We start from the raw sequence: 15531 nt of genomic DNA, 5'->3' as shown, positions 1-15531 counted from the left end.
TCTATAGTAAGTCAAGCCAAATCTATTGTGAGATAAAATATTCCTACTTTTTTATATATAAAGAAAACTGATAGGGGCAGCTTACTAACATAGTCACCTTCAGAAACCTGGTGCAGAACAGGTTATTGACAAGTAATGGATACAGCATCCCAATGAAAGAAAAGAGCCTTCGAGACTATTCAAGGGCAGGGGGAGGAAGAAGACAAGCGACTCCTGCTGCAGTTCCCTCTGCTGCACTACTAAAAGCAGTTTGGCTGTTTTTCACCCTGCCAGCTTTGCAAGGGGACTTTGTTAATGATCCCTAGTGTGAGAATTGGTGCTGTCCACATATGCTGCACAAGCACATGTCTACTCAGATGAATTCCCATTGAGTTCCATGGGACTTGCTAAGGGGGAGAGTCACAAGTGACTGGCCCAAGGTCACCCAGTGAGCTTCATAACCGAGTGGGGATTTGCACCCCGGTCCTCCTAGTCCTAGTCCATGTGTTGAGACAGGTTGTACCTGAGTTTAGTGTAATGAGTGGATGAGCTTCTAAACAGGAGTGAATGGCGGGGAAGGGTGGTGGTGCTTACCTGGCCTCCCAGCACAGGTATCACTACAAGTTACCGGCAAGGTGGGATGAGGTGATGAGAAGGCTGCTGCGGCACAGATATCGCAGCAGAGCCAACCCAGTGCTCTCACCAGAGCATTCACACTTCCCTGCCACCTCCCAACTCTCCCTCTTGTACCACAATGCCTGGTCAATGTCTCTGGATAAGATAAAGTATATTGCAATGGTTTCAAGGGTCTTTTGGGGAAGCACTGCTGGTGAAAGGGCTTACAGGGAACAGCTGGCTCTAATTTACCAGCTGAGCCTGAATGTTGGCTGAGATCATTAGATAGGAAAACTCCAGAAGGAGATGAGGTAGGCAGCTCAGGGTGTGCTCAATTTCCCTTTTCTCTCTGTCTGTCTCTCTTTCATTATTTTAGCTGAAGTTTCGCTTTGAAAACTCAACTCTGAAGAGTAAAAGCCTGAGAGGACACTCTATGTGATCCTCTCATGAAGCAGGAGCTTTTGAGATTCCTGTTTGTTTATTTATTTATTTATTTATTTGTTTGTTTGCCAGAAAATCAAAGCACTCTGCTGATGCAAAAAATATATATAAAAAAACCCAAACAGAAAACATTGAAACGAGCGAGGCTTCTGCCAGTCCTGTGGAGAAAGCTCAGCTTAATGCTGGTTTGCTGGTTCATTAGAGAGTTAAATCAGCCATCTGCACCTGCCTTATTTCTTCCCCTGCCCCACTCTCCTCTGTTTTGCATAACAGTTTGTGTGGGTTTTGAATGGTATCTAATAAATAGCCATACAAAAAGGGCACCAAAATTAACAAAGGAAGACACTTCTAGAAGCCACTCCATATGGGTCAAAAAAATACACCCCTCTATCAAGTGAAGAAGACACATGAACATTTCTTTTATCTATTTGCTTTTCATTTTTCCTTGATGAAACACACTTAATGAACTGTTTAATGCTGATGACTGAGGGAGCCAATTTAATTAGCCACCCTATCAGAAATGTACTTACAAAACCTTGCCTGTTGCAATTTGTAATCACTTCTATGATTGTCTCCAGACAAAAACCAAAAACCAAAAAAAAACCAAGTGACATCCTTTCTTGGCCAGTTTTCCTTGTCTGCTGCTGCATTGTGGGCCAATTATTTCTCATTTTTCAACATACGGAGACAGCAAAGCACTGTTCGGCTGCCTCATACAACTTGTTTAAATGCATGTTCTAGAGTTGAGCTTCAGCTTACAGGCCATGGAAATGTATTTTTTGGCTTCTGGTTCAGCCCCTCAGTTTCTACCACTAACTAGTTGGACACCATGGGAAGCTCACAGCAGGGAGATAGCCATGTCCTGTTCTTTTCCTCTAGCACAGGGGCCTGTGAACTCCTTCACCCAAGTGGTCCACAGCACGTCTGTGAAGAATGGCAGGGACAGGGGCTGGGAATGGTGGAAGCTGCAGCTGCTGAATCACTCTCAGAAGCCAGTGGTCTACCCACAAGATGAGCAGGATGGACCAGAAGTGAAGGCGGGGAGAGAAGCACTTGAGTGGAGTGGAAAAGATTAGGTGTGTGAAAGACAGAGCAGGAGAAAGTGACTTGAAAGGAGTGGAAAAGATTAAGAACCAGAAAAAACCCAGGAGCTGGTAAATTAATAGAAATCAATGAAATAAGCAATGAAAACACGAATTATCCAGCACGGTGCATTACAGTTGCTACAACAGGAGTAAAAACCATTAAGTGGTTCACCAAGACTCCCAGGAATTTCCAAGTGGTCCATGGCGGAGGATAGGGGATTTTGGGAGCCACTGTTATAGCATATTGTTGTGAGGATTTTTTGCCAGGCTGTATGCCAAGACCCTTCTGACCCCTCCATTACAGTGGTACCTCAGGTTGCAAACGCTTCAGGTTACAGACTCCTCTAACCCGGAAGTAGTATCTCGGGTTAAGAACTTTACCTCACGATGAGAACAGAAATTGTGAGGCAGCAGCAGGAGGCCCCATGAGCTAAAGTGGTACCTCAGGTTAAGAACGGTTTCAGGTTAAGAATGGAGCTCCGGAACGAATTAAGTTCTTAACCAGAGGTACCACTGTACAATAGAGTCCTCTTTCATTTGTTCATATACAACAATCTCAATTGTCTCATGCCAGATTTCACTATAGCACCACTTAAACTTCTGTAATTGGGGGGGGGGGCTTCTTTTTCTTTTTAAAAATGAACTAATTAAGCTGTTGCGAGAACGTAACAAAAACGGAACAGGCCCCCAATGCCTCGACATGTTCTAAAACATATGTTTTGCACATATAGTGCTATAACTCAAATGGAAAGATCTCTGGGCAGGGTCGTGGTTATGATCCACTGGGAAGTTGATTTCACGAACTTAATTTATTTTAATGAGCAAACCTGTTTTGTCTGGGAAGCACCAAACGAGAACTAGTAATTATGAAAACTCTCCACTGTTCATCATGATGAGGAATATATCACAATTACTTTCATTTTTCAAAAGATTTACTGCTTTCCCTCTATTGGCTTTGCCAAATCACATCTCCTCATGGCCCTTAATCCCCTTTCAACTTGCCAAAACTTGTAAGAGCAGGTGGAATACTGCCGAATAGAGGGTGTCTCACCACAAGATTCCTTTGAAATTGACATCATAGTAGGCCCTCTATGTAAGTGGTCTCTAAGGCCAGGCTGGCTGGCTCCCATACCCCACAACTGTCCCCTTTTAAGTGGGACATCCTGGATCACAGAAGCCAATCCCTGCTTGCATCCAGGAATGTTCCATTTAATTTTTTTTTAAATAATATTTTATTGAGATTTTTAAATACCAATGCAAAATTAGTAAACAATGTAACATATTTCATAACATAGTTTCATAACTTCTTTGGACTCCCTCACGTCTCCCACTCCCACTTACATCATTATAAATTTTTGCCAGCAATTTATCAACTTGTTTGCGTTCTTATGTCCCGCTCGTTTAAATATAATTAATAATTCTCCAAAAAAATTATATTTTCCTCAATCTCACTTATCATCCTAATTCCAACTATTTTAGTGTTGCTCAATTGTTTATGATCTAGCATCCTTATTAACATTCAACCAAATTACAATATTTTTGTAGGTAAATCTTGAATTTCTTCCAATCTTCTTCAACCCTCTCCTCTCCCAGGTCTCGGATTCTGCCGGTCATCTCAGCCAGTTCCATATAGTCTATCAGTTGCATCTGCCATTCTTCCAGTGTGGGTAGATCTTGGGTTTTCCAATATTTAGCGATGAGTATCCTTGCTGCCGTTGTTGCATACAAGAAAAAAGTTCTGTCCTTCTTTATCACCCTCTGGCCGACAATACCCAGAAGAAAGGCCTCTGGTTTCTTAAGGAAGGTATACTTAAATACCTTTTTCAACTCATTATATATCATTTCCCAGAAAGCCTTCACTTTAGGGCACGTCCACCAGAGGTGAAAGAATGTTCCTTCATTTTCTTTACATTTCCAACATTTATTATCAGACAGGTGGTATATTTTGGCAAGTTTAACTGGGGTCATGTACCATCTATATATCATTTTCATTACATTTTCCTTCAAAGCGTTACAAGCAGTGAAGTTCAACCCAGTGGTCCACAACCTTTCCCAGTCATCAAACATGATATTATACCCAATATCCTGTGCCCACTTTATCATAGCCGATTTAACCGTTTCGTCCTGTGTGTTCCATTTTAACAGCAAGTTATACATTCTTGAAAGTACCTTAGTCTTAGGTTCTAACAGTTCTGTTTCCAATTTCGATTTCTCCACCTGGAACCCTAACTTTTTGTCATTTTTAAAAACTTCTTTAATCTGAGCGTAGTGTAACCAGTCTCGCACTTTATCCTTTAATTTCTCCAAACTCCGCAATTTCCAATTGTCTCCATCTTTTTCTAGTATTTCCCAATATTTTGGCCATTTGGCCTCCATATTGGGTCTTTTTCGGGCCTTAGCTTCCAGAGGTGAAAGCCACCTTGGAGTTTTGTTTTCCAATAAGTCTTTATATTTTGTCCAGACATTAAACACTGCTTTTCTGACAATATGGTTCTTAAAGGCCTTATTGATCTTAACCTTGTCATACCATAAGTATGCATGCCAACCAAAAGCGTTATTGAAACCTTCCAAGTCCAATACGTCAGTGTTTTCGAGAAGTAGCCAATCTTTTAGCCAGCAGAAAGCTGCGGCTTCATAATACAACTTTAGGTCTGGCAGGGCAAAGCCCCCTCTTTCTTTCACATCCGTTAATATCTTAAACTTAGTTCTGGGCTTTTTCCATTTAAGACTGGCACCCTGACATGAGTCACCAGGGTTGGACCTGACTCGGGGGAGGCCATGGCAAGCGAAGGTCAGAAGGGAGAAGAAGAAAGCAGGGAGTGGTGGGCAAGAGCAGGTGCGTGGTGGGGGCAGTGGGATGGTGAGGGGTTGTGTGTCCCTATTTGCCCTCCCCAAATGTTGGAAGGTTGGGGCTACCTCCCTGAGCTAGCTGTTCTATCCAGGCCAAGAGAGGTTGGTCAGTAGGACAGGCTTTATAACCACGCTGATTGAAGGCCAGGCTGCTCCCTCCCTGCACAGGCAGACTTTAGTAATCTTTCACAATATGCCACCTTGTACGCGGCCAAACATTGGTGCTCCAAAATGAATCTTCTCAAGTATAATATTGTGCCCTCTCGGCTCAGGGAACCATTCTAAATCTGGTGCTGCTCCCTGATAGGGAGGCCAGACCCTAATGTCAGCGAGTAAGCCTTTATGAGCTCACCGAGTACATCTCTCCTGAGGCCTGACCTGTCCAGATAGAGAGCCTGGCCTATGAGTGGGTGTCTCTAAGTCCTGCCTGCTTGCAGGTGTGGTCTTTAAGTGGAATGGAACATCGAGCTAGAACATCAGTTAGAGGAGGCAGTCAAGTGGACTTCTGACCCTCCTTCTCTTTTTTGTGAATGAAGGTCCCATGGGAAGGGTGCTAATCTGGAAGGAAGCTTCCAAAGGCAAACCCCATGTAGGAAAAGGGGTTTTCACTGCCAAGCTATTTAACATGGAACAACCATATTTACACTAATAGCATAGAATTTAATCAAAAAGGAAATCCAGAAATCTTTCTGCCTGCCACCTACTGTGAGTGCTTACCCATAGTTGAAGATTTGCCATAGGTTCATCATACAAAGTCATAAGGTTTACTGTCAAGTGATTAAGCAAGCAGTCCAACCCTGCTTATGCTGGGTTGAGAGGGGTTTTGGAATGAGTGATGGTGTCCTGCCGCCAAGTTCTCCAGACTAAGCTAGCCTCCCACTGGCTGCCAGATGTATAGAAGGGCAGGCCCCAGGCCTGCTTGTAGGATTCCCTCCAGCCACAGGCAATGGAAAGAGTTGAAATGGGTTGTTCTTCAAGTGGGAAGGTCTGGGGCTGAGTCAGCCCAGAGTTTGCTGTTTCCCAAGGTGGTCTCACTGCTGTCGCATGACAGCATCAAGCCTGGCCCTGGACAGATCAGGGTCAATGTCCTGCCTCTTTTCCTTCCACTATGGCCACAGTGCAAAGCCCCACTGGCAGGAGGGTAGATCACCCTTTTCAGGCATTCACTCCAAATGTGGTTAAAGGGCAATGGGGCCACACACAGAAACTGTCAGGATTTTCATTCTCTCCCATGCTGCAGTGTGTGTGTGACTACTAGATCACATGCTCTGTCTGTTGACATTCCATTCTTTGGAAGCATGGGAACAGAAGGAATTATGCATCGCTTCCATCTTCTTTGTTCACAGCCATGATTCTGTGTCTGTATATAGTGTAAATAAATACGTAGTTTAGATAGTTTAGTAGTTTAGATCTACGGATGGTTCATTCTTCTTGCTGTGCTGTGCCACATTAGTGTGCATAAATCAAGCTGGTTTCTGTCGCTGAAGGGCACACTGGAATGAAGGGATGTACCATTCCAGAGTTGTGCTTACTGGGAGGACACTCTGAAAGGTCAGGGAGACGGAGGGGGCCTCCGGGTGACCCCAGAGCAGCCTAAATCCCAACAAATGGTAGCAGAGGATGCTTTCGATCCACACCCCTGCAAGTGATTTCATTGTGTTAAGTGGGAAAGTCTGAAGGGGTGGTGTAAGCACATTCAGATGAAAGGGATTAGAAGTCTTCCTGCACTCAGGAATTCCCAATTGTGAAGAACCCCCAATAATGGTGATGATGGTATGCACATTCCACTGAACATACCATCTTTTTTTCTGCCCTTCCCACTTAACACAGGAAGACTGTGGTGGAGTGGAGGTGGGGGAAATTGTGAGAGGTGATTGCATCCACCAGGACACTGGGTGCGGGTCTAGTATATGGAACTCCATCCCACATAAATGATTTCAGATAACACCTGGTCCGGTATAATGCCTGGTGAGGTTTCAGAAGTTGACCAGAAACATGATGACTCCCAGCCTTTACTAGATGGATATGGGAGGCCTTTCTTGAAGTAACCCAGTTCCTGGCTATTCAGAGCTCTAAAGGTAAATAAAATTAAATTTAAATTAAAATAGTCCTTTGAAATAATGGGTAACATATGAAACTGATCGTTGACTGCTTCATTTTTCATTGAAGGAGGTTCTGCTTCTCCAACAGGGATGAAGAGGAGAAATAAAATACTTTATTGTCACTGTACCACTTGTTTACAGTGAGATTAAGCGAGCTCCCCTCCCCCCCAATCTCTCGGTCTTTGTTACACTCTGTGTGCTGTCGTACGACCACCAACCCCAAATGTCGGCTGCAATGTTGCTGTCATCCATTCAGCAGCCTCATGACCCATGGGTAGAAACTGTTCTTTAACCTGTTGGTCCGGCTTATCATGCTTCTATATCTCCTGCCCGGTTTAAAAAGGTGCTGCAGGGTGTGAGTCATCCCTGAGAATTTTCCTCGCTCTTCTGAGGCAACGGTCTCCTGCGATAACATCTAGCGGACTCAGGCGACAGCCCATGATATCGTGTGCTGTCTTCACCACCTTCTGTAGGGACTTTCTGTCCATGGCTGTCAAACCAGTGTTGTTGTTGTTTAGTTGTTTAGTCGTGTCCGACTCTTCATGACCCCATGGACCAGAGCACGCCAGGCACTTCTGTCTTCCACTGCCTCCCGCAGTTTGGTCAAACCAGTGTACCACACCGTAATACAGTATGAGAGAACACTTTCTATCATGGACCGGTAGAAGGAAATCATCAGTTACTGTCTAACATTGTTCTTTCACAAGACCCTAAGGAAATGAAGTCTCTGTTGGGCCTTCCTAACCACCTGGGCTGTATTGACCTTCCAAGTAAGGTCATCACTAAGATGGACTCCCAGGAATTTAAAGAAAGAGACTCTCTCCACACAGCCCCCCCCCAATATACAACGGGGCTAGCTCCCCTCTCTTCTTCTGAAAGTCCAACACCATCTCCTTTGTCTTGCCAATGTTTAAGTGCAGATTGTTCTCTGTGCACCATGTGGATAGCTTTTGAACCTCCCCCTGTATGCAGATTCATCTCCGCCTATAATTAAACCCATTATGGTGGTGTTATCAGCAAACTTAATAATTGCAGTAGAAGAGTCAGATGAAATGCAATCATATGTATACAACGAATACAGATATGGACTTAGCATGCATCCCTGTGGAGTGCCAGTGCGAGCTTCAGGGAGAACTCACCAGCAGACTCTACACCTGTAGCATGATGTCAGATCAGAGATGGTTTTGTGCCAGGGGGAAACAGCAAGCAATTGCTGCCATGAGACAGAAGAGGGGGGGGGGGAGAGAAGTGCTGGTTTTGTGTATCAGAGTGCCCAGCCGGGGTTCACTAAGCCAGATGGTAAGTAAGCATTTAATTCCATTTCCTCACTGACTCGTATATTTTCTCTGTTGCCTTGGCTCCTTGACAGATTGATTAGCAGACAGTGTTTTTATTTTGATCTTAAATAAATTCAGAGGAATTAAAATAATGAGCACAGTTATTTTGTGTTTCTTTTTTAATTGTGTAGTAATTAAGTTTTATTTTCTCTGGGTTGGATTAATGTGTGCTCCCTTGCTGTTAATGTTAATGCAAAATGAATATCCATGGAACCGAGTAGGTATTTTTAGAATGGCCCTGATGTAATGAAAAACAGAACGAGGGAGGTTTGTGCTCAATCAAACATAGTGTTATGCAATTTCTGCAATGCAATCTTAAAGGTGTGTGTGAGAGAGATTATATATATATATTCCACAACCCCCTTCTCTTAAGTATTCATGCTTGGTTAGGATGTAAAGATGGGGGAGAAATTAGAATCAGTTTTCACTTAAAGCCACATTTATCAAATCTGCACTTTCCAAACGATGTGGGAACTGAAACACAGCGATCCTTTGAAATTCGCACTTATCTGAATTTTGTGATGCAATTCTCCAACCAATGTTTACATAAATAAAAACATGAGGGAGGTGCATAAAAATGATTATATTTTTTATTATTATTATTTTTTTAGGAAAATTTTCTTTTACAAATTTAAATAACACATTTCATATCCACTATAATACAAAATTCTTTTGGACTTCCCCCCGCTCCCTCCACAATCCTCATAATTTTAAATTTATTTCACATTTCCTTTATGATTGTATTGCCAGTTAATTAATCTTTACAGCTCTTATCCCTCTTACAATACCCTTTCACGTCACAAAGCCTCTTTAAATCCAACTAGCGTTGTCTGTTCATCACAAATATTTTCAAAATAAATCGTAAACTTTCTCCAGTCCTGTGTGAACTTGTGATCTTTCTGATATCTAATTTTTCCTGTCAGTTTATCTAATTCAGCAAAATCCATCAGTTTCCGTCTCCATTCTTCCAATGTTGGTAATTCTTCTTGTTTCCATTTTTGAGCCATTAAGATTCTTGCCGCAGTCACTGCATATTGAAAAAGTTTATAATCACTTCTATTAATTTCTCTTCCTGTAATTCCTAACAGAAAGGCTTCTGGTTTCTTCACAAACGTATATTTAAACATCTTTTTCAACTCATTATATATCATTTCCCAGAAGCCTTTTACTTTCTTACACTCCCACCACATATGATAAAATGTCCCTTCCCTTTCCTTGCATTTCCAACATTTATTACATGTCTTATACATTTTTGCTAATTTAACGGGAGTGATATACCATCTGTATACCATTTTCATAATATTTTCCTTTATCGTCATGCATGCAGTGAATTTCATATTTTCCTTCCATACCTTCTCCCAATCTGCTAACTGTATATTATAACCAAAATCCCTGGCCCAATGTATCATAACTGATTTAACTTCTTCGTCCTTTGTTTGCCATTCCAATAGCATTTTATACATTTTTGACAATACCTTATAATCATTATTTATTATCTCTTTCTGAAATCTAGACTCTCCTTCAATATATTTCCTCTCTTTACAATCCTTTTTAAACATTTCATTTGTTTGGAAGTAGTGCAACCAATCATATACATATTTTTTAACTTGTTCATATGGCTTCAATTTCCATTTCCCCCCTTCTTTAATTACAATGTCTCCATAAGTCATCCAATCCTCTCTCATGTTTGTCTTTTTAACACTCATGACCTCCAGTGGGGATAACCAATGAGGTACATTTGGTTCCAAAATATTTTGGTACCTATCCCATATTTCTATTAGGGCACCTCTGAAAATATGGTTGGCAAAACTTTTATGAGCTTTCTTCTTTCCCAACCATAAGTAGGCGTGCCAACCAAACCTATTATCAAACCCTTCCAAATCCAATAACTTATTGTCTTTTAGTGTTATCCAATCCTTTATCCAACAGAGACAAGATGCTTCATAATAGAGTTTCAGGTCCGGCAGGGCGAAGCCACCTCTTTCTTTCGCATCAGTTAGTAATTTAAATTGTATTCGTGGCTTTTTGCCCTGCCAGATATATTTTGAAATCATTCTTTGCCAGTTTCTGAAGATCTTTGTCCCCTTAATTATTGGAATCATTTGAAATAAGAACAACATCCTTGGAAGCACACTCATCTTGATTGAAGAGATTCTGCCCCAAAAAGATAGTTTCATCCTACTCCACACTTCGAGGTATCTCTTAATAGTGTTCCAAGTTATCACATAATTGTTTTGAAATAAGTCAATGTTTTTTTGAGTTAACCATATTCCTAAATATTTTACCTTCTTTGCCACTTCCATCTCTGTTTCTCTTTGCACTTCTTCTGTCACACTTGGATCCAAATTCTTTACCATAAGTTTAGTTTTCCCCTTATTTAATACAAATCCGGCCACTCTTCCAAATTGATCAATTTCTTTTATAACTTCTTTTAGACTACTTGTCGGATCTTCCACCGTAATTACCAGATCATCGGCAAAGGCTTTAACTTTATATTGGTTTTGACCTACTGTTACCCCCTTTATTAATTTATTTTGTCTAATAGAGCTCAGCAGGACCTCCAGAACCGTGATGAATAACAGTGGTGAGAGAGGGCATCCCTGTCTTGTACCTTTCTTTATATTCACGTCCTCTGTGATTACATTATTTACTATCAATTTAGCTCTCTGCTCTGAGTATATTGCCTTTATGCCATTATAAAAGTCTTCTCCCACTTCCATCATTTCCAAATTTTTCAACATGAATTCCCATGAAACATTATCAAACGCTTTCTCTGCATCCACAAACATTAAAACGGCTTGTCTCTCATTACTGGCAGTCAAATATTCCAGAATATTTATTATATTTCTTACATTGTCCTTCATATGTCTGCCAGGAAGGAAACCTGCTTGATCTTTATGAATATATTGTTGCAATATCTTCTTAAATCTTGATGCCAAAATACCCGAAAAAATCTTATAATCTGTGTTTAGCAGAGATATCGGTCTATAGTTCTTCACTTGTGTGAGATCAGAGTCTTGTTTTGGTATGAGTGTTATAAAGGCTTCTTTCCATGTTTCTGGTATGTCCTGTTGTTTCAAAATATTATTCATAACTTCTTTAAGTGGTACCGTCAAGGAGTCCCTCATTTCTTTGTAATAAGTTGCTGTAAATCCATCTGGTCCTGGTGCCTTCCCTTTTCCCATCTGTTTTATAATTTCTACTATCTCCTCATTCTCTATTGGGGCATTCAGTCTGTCTTTCATTTCTGTCGGGATCTTTTGCACCTTTTTTCCTTTCAAAAATTTCTCTATCTTCTTTATATTGTTTTTCTCTCGTTTTGCATATAAGTGCTTGTAGAAATCCAAAAATCCTTTTCTGATACCTTTTGGGTTCTCTATTTCCTCGCCATCCACGATAATTTTGTTAATTGTACCTTGCTCTTTCCTTTTTTTGATTTGCCATGCAAGCCATTTTCCAGGTTTATTTGCGAATTCAAAATTCCTTTGTCTCAGTCTTTTAATGTTCCATTCGACTTCTTTATTTATGATCATGGCAAACTGTGTCTGCAAAATTTTAATATTTTGTTTTATCTTGATGTTATTTGGCTTCTTAATTAACTTTTGTTCATTGTCCATTATTTGTTTTAGAATTTCCTTCTTCCCTTTCTCTCTGTTCTTATTTTTGATCGCATTCTGTTGGATGAAGAATCCCCTCATTACCGCCTTGCTTGCATCCCAAACTGTACTAATCTTTGTGCCTTTATTCACATTATCTGCAAAGTACTCCATCAATTTTTTACAGGCATCCTGAATGATTCTTTCATCTTCCAAAAGGTAATCTTTCAGTCTCCATCTAAATGTTCTTTCTTCATACATCTTTATCTCCATTTTTATTGGATTGTGATCCGAAATTACTCTAGGTTGGATTTCTATTTGTTGGATTCTAGTAGTTAGTTCATTCGAGATCCAAATTTGATCTATTCTTGACATGGACTGATTCGGTTCCGAATAAAATGTGAACTCTTTTTCTAATGGGTGTCTGAGTCTCCAAATGTCGATTAAATTAAGATTTTGCACCAATGTGAAAAAGGTCTTCGGTAGTTTCCCTTCTTTACTGTCACTTTTTTCTCTTAATCTATCCATTTCCGTTGATACAACTCCGTTCATATCTCCCATTATTATGATTTTTTGATCCATATATTCAAACAGCCTTTCTTCCAATTTCTTGTAAAAATCAGTCTTGTTTCCATTAGGTGCGTAGATCCCGACAATTATTAATTTTTCGCCCTGCCAATTGATCTGTATTGCAATTATTCTTCCTTCTTCATCTTTGAAGATCTGTTGAGCTTCTATGTTTTTCCTTAAATAAAGGACTATGCCTCTCTTCTTTTCTTTATCTGAGGATATAAATTCATTGCCCAATCTGTTATTAATCAAGATTTTTTTATGCTTCCTTGCCACATGTGTTTCTTGAAGGCAGATGATGTCCAAATTTTTCCTTTTAAAATATTGTTCGATACTGTTTCTTTTCTTCTTATCATTCATCCCATTAATATTCCAATTCCATAATTTCAATGCCATGTCTTCTGGTGATTAATTAAAAAAATATAAAATTTGTTTCGAATTATCTCTTTATAATTCCTCTTTTTCTTCTTCCTCCTCCTCTTCTTCTTCTTCTTCTTCCTTCTCCTCCTCCTCTTCATCCGTCTCTCTGTTCTTTTTGGACTTTCCCTTTAAAAGTTTTCCTCCCATCGGGTCAATTCCTCCTACTGCACCTTCTTCCTCTTCCTCTTCTACCATCAATTCTTTGTAACGTCTCTGAAACTTACTTGTTTCTTCGGGACTTGTAAGTCTGTGTCTCTTGGCTTTGTGTACAAAGGAAATCCCTTGAGGGAATTCCCATTTAAATTCAATCTTGTTTTTCTTCAGAATTTGGACCAATGGTTTATATGGGTCTCTCCGTTTCAACAATCTGACCGGTATATCTTTGAAAATAATTATGTAACTCCCATCGATATTCAATCACTTCTCTCTGTTTTTTGGAGTATTAGATTCCTCATGTCTTTATCTTTGAAAGTAATCAAGCAATCTCCTGTAACTTTCCTTGTCTTGGTTGTCCTTACTCTCATCCTAAATGCGTTTTGAACTCTCTTCTCTACATCTTCTTTTTGTAATTCCAACCATTGAGCAATTTCCGTTATTAATTTATCTTCGATGTCTTCTCCTTGAACCTCTGGAACTGCTCTCAGCCTTAGGTTCACCTCCCGTTGCCTCAGTTCATTCATGGAGATTGCGTCCCATAACTCCTCCTGCGTTTTGCTCATTTCTGAGATTCCCGCTTTCATCTTCTCCTCTGCTTTTTTAACTTCTTTTATCTCCACTTTTGTCTTTTTTAATCCTTCCTCAACAGATTGTGTTCTCTTGCTGACTTCTTTTATTTGGCCTTTCAATTCTTTTACTGTATCGTCAATCTTCTGATCCATTTTACCTATTTTGTTATCCACCTGCTCAATTCTAGTATCTACATGTTCTAATTTATCTTTCAAATTCTTTTCACTTTGTCTAATTTCTGCAAACATTTTTAAAATTTCGGCTTTAAAATCTGCCTCAGGTTTTGAACCTCTTCTTTCTCCCGGTGTTCCTCCCTCCCCAGCTTTCTTCTGTGGGTGAGACATTTTCTCCTTCTCCTTACTTTCTACCCGTTCCCTTTTCAAATAAGTCAGTCCCACTATTTCCCTAATTCAGTTGGGTCCAAACCCTAGATTATACTGTGTCCCTCCTCAAAACAATTCTTATGTCAAATATATAAATGACACTTTTTCAAAATTCAATTCAAAAAACAAATACCACTTTCATCCATTCATAGTCCATCAAGTCCAGTCCAAATCTCAATATAGTCAAATATAATCAAATTAAACCCCAACAGTTCAGATTGTCTATAAACGTCTTCTTGCCACCAATTCGGCTAATCCATAGGTACAGGTATTTGTTTTAAATATGACCCAACTCTTACAAATTTGCTGAAGTTAGAGAGAACCCAAAGAAAAAGTTTTTTTTTTGATGAATAATATCCAAACCAATCTTCTGCCACCAATTAGGCTAATCCTTAAATCGATATAAATAAAAATAAAAATTTCTTCTGCCACCAATTAGGCTAATCCAAATTTGTGTAAATCAGTAGTTCTTTTGATCCAAAAGCCAAGGATTGTTTGTCCAAAAAAAAGACCCGAAAAAAACAGAGAAAAAGAAAAAACAAGTTGTTATATATCTTCTGACCACTGGGGACAAGGTCGCCAAGCTGTTTTAAATTGCTCAAATAATTAGATAGTTCAATAAAAAGAAATTGCCACAGAAAAAAAAATAAACCTTCAAAGGGTGCGCCGAATTATGTTTAATCCTGAAACGCCAGTCCAGATCAGTTTAAAAGAACCTTCTTTCCTCGGCAAACATCAGACAGTCTTGTATAGCTTTAACAATGGAGTCTGGAAATCCCCTTTTGTTGCGCAGTTTTTATTTCACCACCACACCAAAGTCTATTTACGGCAAATCAAATTCACAAGCCCCCCAAAGGACCTGAATAGCTCCGTCTTAATCCTCTGTCCCCCCTTTTCCTTTGAATCTTTCTTGATAGATTGTATCTTCCCAAAGAGGATTATTTTTGTTCAGTTAAAGGGGGGAAGAAACAGCAGCCGCGAGCGGTAACTTACTTTCACTTTTAATCGCTTTGTTGTTTCCATGCGTCTAAGCTGATTGCGGATAGAAAGCTGGTCTCGTAGCTTCCAATTTTTCATCCGGTTTCTTTCCTTAATTTTAAAATTCTTCTTTACAACCAATTAAGTCCGAATTTCTTCCAAATCAAGAATTGAGAGCTCTCCTTGCAAGCCCGGGGCTTCGTTTCTCGGAGGTAGCTATGGCCTCCCTGCAACCCGCTCTCCCCCCCGCCGTTCTCGTCACTCTTTTTAGGAGCTACCTGACGGCTGGGAGGTTCGCGTTTCAGCTGCCTGCGGGAACCTGAGTGTCAGAACACCCTCCTGACACTACTTCGAGGGGTCACTGCGCCCTGTGACACCCCCAATCCTCCGAAAAACCCGGGATTCCCCAAGAGGGAAAATCCCCGCTTGCGCTCGGGTCGCTGTCAACC

The 15531-nt window shown here is 40.4% G+C and overlaps 1 protein-coding gene across 6 annotated transcripts in view; it reads left to right on the top strand.

Moving 5' to 3' along the window:
* The window catches only part of LOC307214296 (uncharacterized protein), a 188150-nt gene that overhangs the window by 97989 nt on the left and 74630 nt on the right, over positions 1–15531 (top strand). For 3 of the 6 annotated variants that reach the window (XR_013837883.1, XR_013837884.1, XR_013837885.1), the window contains exon 4: positions 6912–7048. The exons of the other annotated variants lie outside the window; for them this stretch is intronic. The gene's annotated coding sequence lies outside the window, so the exon portion shown is untranslated. The remainder of the gene's footprint in view (positions 1–6911; positions 7049–15531) is intronic. 6 annotated transcript variants of the gene reach the window in all.

This window comes from Podarcis cretensis (assembly GCF_951804945.1).
Source record: "Podarcis cretensis genome assembly, chromosome: 4".
In the NCBI taxonomy this organism is placed as follows: domain Eukaryota; kingdom Metazoa; phylum Chordata; class Lepidosauria; order Squamata; family Lacertidae; genus Podarcis; species Podarcis cretensis.
Note: the sequence above shows the minus strand (reverse complement) of the source record. Positions and strands in the feature narration are given on the sequence as shown.